Raw genomic sequence first — 8,446 nt, 5'->3', positions numbered from 1 at the left:
TACTCAGATTTATACACTTTGTGTTTTCTTCAGAGGTATGTACAAAGCTCTCAGTTTGGGACTTTGCTTCCCCATTCTCTGGTACCAGGTATTTCGCCAGCAAAGCAAATTAGTATCAGAATTAATAAGCCCCTGGCACCATCTATCTGGAGCAGAGGTTGCCCTCAGCTGAGGTCCGGAGCTCTTGATCTCCCCTCCCTATGGTTGTAGCCCTGAGGACGAGGCCCTGCCACCAGAACTCAGGCTTATGGGTTCATGAAGCAGACAAAACCAATACAGGAAAGCTCGGTCAGCTCTCGGTGGCATGCCTGCTCATCTCCCAGTACCCAGCCCTCCAGGCAGTGCCAGGTGGCAAGGAGGGGTCTTGGTCCAACATGTGGGAGGGGACGAAGTGGCCATGAGCAAGTACCTGCCTCTCTGCTCCTCTCTCTCACAAACAGGTTGTGAAGAGGAAGAAGAAGAAGAAAGGTGAACTCCAAGGGGTGAAGGCCTCAGGTAGGCAGCTGGCTCCTGCCAGCAGGAAAGGGGCAAAGCAGAAGGCAGTGAATCCCACAGGTAGGGCTGGGGGTGAGGGTTACAGTTGATTACAGAGTCTGGGCAGGGGGAACGGGGGTGCTAGTCCGCCATTGGCAAGCTAGGCTGGGTGTCAGTGCAGACAAGGCTCCTCCCACAACGGCTCATGAGAGTAGACAGAATTCTCCCCTGAGGAGCAGGTAGAGCTTCAGGTGTTGGGAAAGCTCAGAGAGTATTGGTCCAGGGGCACGGACAGGTCCAGGTACTCCTGGTTGGAGGTCAAGGTCATAATATGTTCCAGGTCTTCCACCATCAACTTGAAGGTAGGTCTCTGAGAGGGTACCGCAGGCCAGCAATCCTGCATCATCATGTATAGCTCATTGATGAAGTTACTGAGCTTGTCCATCCTATGACCTTCCTTCAGCAGCTTGAAGAGCTCCTCCACAGGCATGCCAGGATACAGGGAGCCTCCCAGAGTGAAGATTTCCCATAGGAGACCCCAAAAGACCAGACATCATTCTGGTGGGTGTAGATCCGGTTAAACAAAACCTCGAGGGCCATCCATTTCACAGGCAGCCGGCTGTTGGTTGTCTTTTTATAGTAGTCGATGTGGTGAATGTCCTGTGCAAGGCCTAAGTCTGAGAGCTTCATCACGTTGTCCTCCATCACCAGCACGTTCCTGGTGGCCAGGTCTTGGTGTATGCACTCCTTGGAGGCAAATACTCCATGCCTCGGGCCACCTGACAGGCATAGGATTCCAGGTCCTTGGAGGAGAGCTGCTCCTCTGGTTTGTGTCTGGGGTTGTAACAGTACTCCAGTCCAGGAGGCCTCCGGGCCTTCAGGTACTCCCGTAGGTTGCCTTTGCAGGCACTCCCCTAGGTTGCCTTTGCAGGCATACTCCAGGACGACGTATAAACAACCGTCCTTTATGCAGGCCCCCAGCAGGTTGATGATGTTCTTGTGCTTCCCGATCATCTTCATCATCTCCATTTCTGAGATCAGGTCTGACAGGTCTTTCTCTGTTGCATCCGACTTCAACATTTTCACAGCCACTTTGGTCACACAGTTGGGTTTGTCTTTGTCCAGCCCAATGGCCTCTGCCAACACCACCTGCACAAAGCAGCCCTCTCAGGGGGTTTACCTAAAACCAGCCTGTCTCGAGGCAGCTCCCAGCCCTAGATTATCCTTAAAAACATTAAATCACAAGATAAAAATTCTCTTCACTAGGTCTCTGTCACAGGTGTAATTTTCTTTATTTTTTTTATCATTTATCTTTTTCTTAATTCTTACTTTCAGTATAATCTATTTTGCTTCCAGGACTTTCCCCTGTTTTCTGTATGCTCTGTTTCATAGAAAAGAATTATCCTGTCAGATAATTATTTCTTGAAAATTCATTACATCTCTTTGCCTTAGTTAAAGCTGGTTCTTTTATGATATTGATTCATCTGAGTCTTCTCAAAGTGGGGAAGAATCTTCCAAATGCTGTTGTCCTCAAGCTCAAGAGTATGTCTTAGCTTCATCTTCACTCTTTTTGGAATTCACTTTTCAAATTCTTGCCCCTCTTTTTATTTTTTAAATTAAAATGTTTTATTTATTTATTTATATTTTGAATAAAGTTGACACTCAATGTTACATTAGTTTCAGGGTTTCAACATCTCCATACATTATTCTATGGTCACCACAAATGTAGCCACCATCTGTCACCATACAACACTATTATAATATCATTGACTATCTTTTCTATGTTGCCCTGCATCTCTCTTTTTAAAAGCTCTGCTTTTTTATGTTTTCTGTTATTCCAATTTTCTACCATCATTGTACTTGGTTACTTTAACAAAATATGTCTGATTGCACACTCTTCACTGAAAACCATAGCATTGGATTTATAGTAGTCTTCTTTACCCCTATCAGAACCCCAGGAGGCTTCATTCATTTATTTACCTACATAAACAGAAGATCCAACACAATGCTCTTTGATGAAATCAATTTCAAATGTATTATAATCTCTTACCTCTTAAGCACTATGCTTACTGTTCCCTTTCACTGTCTGACTAAATCCTAATCATCACTATGCTATTTAATCAGAAAGAACATCTCAACCCAGAGTTCTCTCTATATCAGGAAATGAAGACTCCGCCCTCCTGTTTGTGCAGGTAAAATAAATGTGAATACTGTTTGTCCTGCACATACCCCATCCCATTCATCAGAATATTCACCATCAAAATGTATACAAAACAGGGGCGCCTGGGTGGCTCAGTTGGTTAAGCGACTGCCTTCGGCTCAGGTCATGATCCTGGAGTCCCGGGATTGAGTCCCGCGTCGGGCTCCCTGCTCGGCGGGGAGTCTGCTTCTCCCTCTCCCACTCCCCATTTGTGTTCCCTCTCTCGCTGTGTCTTTCTCTGTCAAGTAAATAAATAAAATCTTTAAAAAAAAAAAAAAAAAATGTATACAAAACAAAAACCATAGCTCACCACTTCCATTACCACCCAGCATGGTAAAAACACCATCATATGTTCTGGGATTATTGACCTGATTATTGATTACCCCACTTCCACACTTGCTCCACTCCTCCCTCCCCCCCAAATCTATTTTGGTATAGCAACTTAACCTAAAAATCAAGTCAGATGATTTCATTCTGCTGTTGAAAATCTTTTGGTATCTTTCCCTTTCATACTAAATAAAAATTTGAAGCATTTCAATGTACTAGAAGGTCATACATCAATACTCTCTTCTCTCCACCACTATGAACTCTTCATTGGCCTCCTTGCTTTTCCTCAAATATAACAGAAAAAGCTGCTCACATAAGGTCAATGTACTTATTTGCTCTGCATAGAGCATCCTTTTTCTTTACATTTGCACAACAACCCCCTTCACTTCCTGCGGTTTTTGTGCAATTAACATCTCATAAATGAGATATAACCACCCAATATAAAATAAAATTAACCATCCCAGCATTCCCCAATGGCTTTTGCCTCTCTTGTATTTCTTTGTGACACCTATCACCATCAACCATACATTCATTATTCTATTACCTGTTTTTTAAAGATTTTTTTTTATTTGAGAGAGAGAGAATGAGCAGGGGGAGGGGCAGAGGGAGAAGAAGACTCCCCACTGAATATAGAGAGCCTGATGGGCGGCTAGATCCCAGGACCCTGAGATCATAACCCCAGCCAAAGGCAGCCACTCAATGGACTGAGGCACCTAAGTGCCCCTCTATTATTGGTTTATTTCACTATTATATTTCAAAAGAATGTAAGCTCTTTGTGGTCTGGTATTTTATATGTTTTATTAATTGTGGTATTCTCAGAAAGGTAGCTGGCAGATTGTAAGGGCTCACTAAACATTTTTAAACTTTATTTTGTTGTTATTATTGGGCTCCTTTATGGGCTCTACCTCTTACCCTAGAAGTCTACCCTTCAGATGTAAGCAATAGGAATAGAGTCCTGCTGTCTGTTCAAATGAGTAAAAAGCCTCTATTAAGTGGATATTTTAAAAGTTAAATGAATGGCCTAATACTTGTACATAGGGGGAAAGGGAGCATATTTTCTACTGTTTGGAAGTGGAGTTCTTTTATAGAGTTCTTTTACAAGCCTACACTATTGTACTATAATGGGCAGTTGTACATTACAATTATACAAACACTTTGGTAATTTATATTGGTTTTTTTTGTGATTCATGACTGGATCATTTTATTCCTTAGGAGCATTGTAGTATTTCAGATTTTCATGTTCAATAAGCCTATTGGGGTTGCTACCTTTTTTATTCAAATGGAGAAATAGTTGTGATTTCATCTAAATAAAGTGTTGTTCGTGGTGGTGTTTTCTAGGAATAAGTTACATTATGCTAGTTTCAAAGTTTTGTTAAATTTCCAAGTCTGTCACTGATAAAAGCCTTTTTATAAAGTAGTAATTTTGTACAAAGCAAAAAAGTTATGTAACACTCAATTGTTATACTACCTATGTTTCCATCTTGCATTGTGATAACACCCATCTTAACTTTATTTAAGACAAATCATTGCCAGATGACTTCTTAGCACTGATTGTATGATATGAAATCTAGCATAACTAAAAGTTTTTGGTTTTACTAGTGTATAAATCAATTTATAAAAATATATATATATGTGAATAAAAGATATTGATTTAATTTATTTGGCAATTGTAAACTGTATGGGTTTTTTTTTTTTTTGGTAAATTTATATATTCTAAAATTTCATTGAGCCCTTTTATGATAAGTAACAAGCTACAAATAATTAAGATTTATTTACCTCAAATCAAAATTATTACAGGTTAGGAAGACAATCATAGAGGTTGAAGTATTTAAAATATTGAACCCAAAATATTTTATTAGGTAAACTCATGAATGCTGAGCATTCACTGTTGAAATAATACTAATATTATTGATAGATTGGTATAAACCTAAAATTAATTATTTATATGCACTTTTCATTGCAGGTATCTGACTGATAGATTACATATACCAAGATTTTGAATGATGAGGGCCATCTGGCCATATTTGATCTTTACACTACTTTCTGCTTAAAATTCTTGAGTAAAAATCTTTTCCTTCATATGTTAAAGCTTCCTTGGAGACTCTGCCTGGGAATAAGGATACAACACTAATTGTTGTCAATACTATTCTAAAATACTATTTTAAAAGTTTCTATTTACATATGAATCTCATGATTGGCTATTGTAGTTTTTATTCAGAACCTAAAATGTCTCATACACTCCTTATTTTTTCCAGTCTTTTTTCTTCTTTTTTCTTTCTAAACATTCCATTCTCAATTGTCTATACTAGAACTCCTCTCCATTCCTCTAGAGATTTTAGGTTTTGAACCATGGACATAAAGAGATTCTCCATTTATTTTTCTGCTTAAACATTGTCTTCCTTGTCTTAGCCCAGGCTCCTTAGGCAGTGAAGCCTGAGGCTAAAGCATGTGTGCTAATATTTTATTGAAATGAATAATCCTATGAAAGTAAAAAATGAGCAAACTGAGGTTTGAGTCAGGGAAAGAGAGGAACAAATATATGAGATCAGACCTTTCTTTATTTTAAAGAACTTTATTTATTTATTTATTTTTAAATTTTTTTTTTTAAGATTTTATTTATTTATTTGAGAGAGAGAATGAGAGACAGAGAGCACGAGAGGGAAGAGGGTCAGAGGGAGAAGCAGACCCCCCGCCGAGCAGGGAGCCCGATGCGGGACTCGATCCCGGGACTCCAGGATCATGACCCGAGCCGAAGGCAGTCGCTCAACCAACTGAGCCACCCAGGCACCCAAAGAACTTTATTTTTTATTTTTTAAAAATTTTAAAAAGATTTTATTTATTTGAGAAAAAATGAGAGAGCACACACAGGGTGAAGGGCAGAGGGAGAAGTAGACTCCCAGTTGAGCAGGGAGACAAATGTAGGGCTCAATCCCAGGACTTTGGGATCATGACCTGAGCTGAAGGCAGATGCTTAACTGACTGAGCCACTGAGACACCTAGTGAACTTTAATTTTGAGAGTGGTTTTAAGCTAATAGCAAATCAAGAGGGAGATTTCCCATACACCACTTGCCCTCACACATGCATTACCTCCCTGATCATAAACATCCCCCATTACAGTGAGCATTTATTACAATTGATGAACCTACATTGATACATCATAATTACTAAAAGATCATAGTTTACATTATGGTTCCTTCTAGGTGTTGTATATCCTATTGCTTTGAACAAATGTATAATGACATGTATCCACCACTAGAGTATCATACAAAGTGGCTTCACTGCCTTAAAAATCTGTGCTCTTCCTATCCATCCCTCCCCTCTCACTCCCATCCACTTGGGGTCTTTTTCTGTCTTCACAGTTTTACCTTTTCCAGAATGTCATATAAATGGAATCATACAGTATGTAGACTCTTCAGATTGAATTCTTTCACTTAGTACTTTGCAATTCAAGCTCTTCCATATCTTTTCATGGCTTGGTAATTCATTTCTTTAGCACTAAATAATATTCCATTGTTTGTATGTGCTACATTTTATTTGACCTTTCACCTATTGAAGGATATCTTGGTTGTTTCCAAGTTTTTGTCATTTATGAATAAAACTGCTGTAGACATCTGTATGGACATAAGTTTTCATCTTCTTTGGATAAATACCAAGAAGTGCAACTGCTGGATCATCTGGTAAGAATTTGTTTAGTTTTGTAAGAAACTGCCAAATTGTTTTCCATTTTGTATTCTCAACAGAAATGGAAGAACATACCTGTTGCTCCACATCCCCACCAGCATTTAGTGTTCTGTTGTCAGTGTTTTGGGTTTTGGGTATGTACTGGTGTCTCCTTTTTGTTTTAATTTGCATTTTCCTGATGACATATGATGTGAAGCATCTTTTAATATGCTTATTTGATCTGCATATTTTCTTTAGTGAGGTATCTGCTAAGGTCTTTGGCCCATTTTTAATTAGGTTTTTTCCCATTGTTGAGTTTTAAGGGGTCTTTGTGTATTTTTGATAGCAATCCTTTGTTAGATGTGTCTTTTGCTAATATTTTCTCATAGTCTATGGTTTATCTTTTCATTCTCTTGGCACTGTGTTTCACAGAGTAGGCATTTTTAAATTCAATGAAATCTAGCTTAACAATCTTTCTTTCATGGATAGTACCTGTGTTATTGTACCTAAAGAGTTATTTCCAAACCTAAGGTCATCTAAGTTTTCTTCTATATTATCTTCTACATGTTTTATGTTTAGGTTTATAATCCAATTTGAATTAATTTTTGTGACTAGCATACGATATCTGCCTGGATTCATTTTATTTTATTTTATTTTTACATAGAGATTCCCCATTACTCCAGAGCCATTTGTTGAAAAGATTATAATTGCACGTGTATTGCCTTTGCCACTTTATCAAAGATCTTTTGAAAATATATGTGTGTATATATATATACACACACATACATATATCTTCACTATGTTCATCAGTTAAAGGGAAAGTGCCATATAATACTGAAATTCAGACTACTTCACATTCATTGATTAACCAGTAAGAAAGTATTAGAAACAAGCCAAAAATGTTTTCAACAAATTAAAGAAATAGATTGATCCAATATACTTAATGTTTCTTAAAGGAATTGCAACATTTTTATAATAGGTATCAGTTTAAATATTCATTATATAAGCATATTCTAAAAATAAATCTGAGAAAAATACTTGACATATATGATGACAAAAACAAGTTTGACAAAAGTCAGTTTTGGTAAAATTCACAATAGTTATCACTTAAATTCTTGTTCTGCTATTCAGTCATTTTAATTTACAAAAGTACAAAAATAAGAGGTGGAGCAATAGGAGATGTAAATTTCATCTGGTCCCAGGAATTCAACTAGATAGGTATCAAACCATTCTGAACACATACAAAATCAACAGGAGATTGAAGAAAAGAATAGCAGCAATTCTATGAACAGAAAAGCAACCACTTTCTGGAAGGTAGGGCATGCGGAGAAGTGAGTCCCAGGTGATATTTGGGAAGAAGGACCGCGGTGGGGGGAGCCTCCATCAGCCAGCTACTGGCAAGTGAGAGCAGCAGAGCACAATATTGAACTTTTAGATGTCTGCTCCACTGAGGGATGTTGCTCCGTGGCTAAGTGGGGGGTGGAACCCTCGCTGGGACTGTGTGGTTCAGGACCCTCAGGGTCACAGAAAGACTGGGGTTGTCTGAGTGTGGCAGAGCTCCCAGGTATTAGAGCAGGGAAGCAGCTGCAAAGATGGAGCCAAGAAGTGGGCTCTCAGCTTGGGGTGGTCATAAACTGATCCACAGCATAATCAGGTCACTAATCTCACAGCAGGGACCCAACAAGAGGCAGATCCAGGGATACTCCCCCACCTCCCCCAGGAGGAGTGGCATAGCAGCACACCACAGGAATCTGCTGGGTTTGGAGACTCCAAACGGGGTCATG

General features: G+C 39.1%; 1 pseudogene; it reads right to left on the bottom strand.

The window, feature by feature from the left end:
- Positions 1-574: 574 nt before the first annotated feature.
- LOC102738729 (fibroblast growth factor receptor 1 pseudogene) lies at positions 575-6,854 on the bottom strand (annotated as a pseudogene).
- Positions 6,855-8,446: the final 1,592 nt, after the last annotated feature.

This window comes from Leptonychotes weddellii, chromosome 2, assembly GCF_054177405.1.
Source record: "Leptonychotes weddellii isolate Sample4059 chromosome 2, ASM5417740v2, whole genome shotgun sequence".
Classification (NCBI taxonomy): Eukaryota; Metazoa; Chordata; class Mammalia; order Carnivora; family Phocidae; genus Leptonychotes; species Leptonychotes weddellii.
This window is presented reverse-complemented; position numbering and strand designations above follow the sequence as displayed.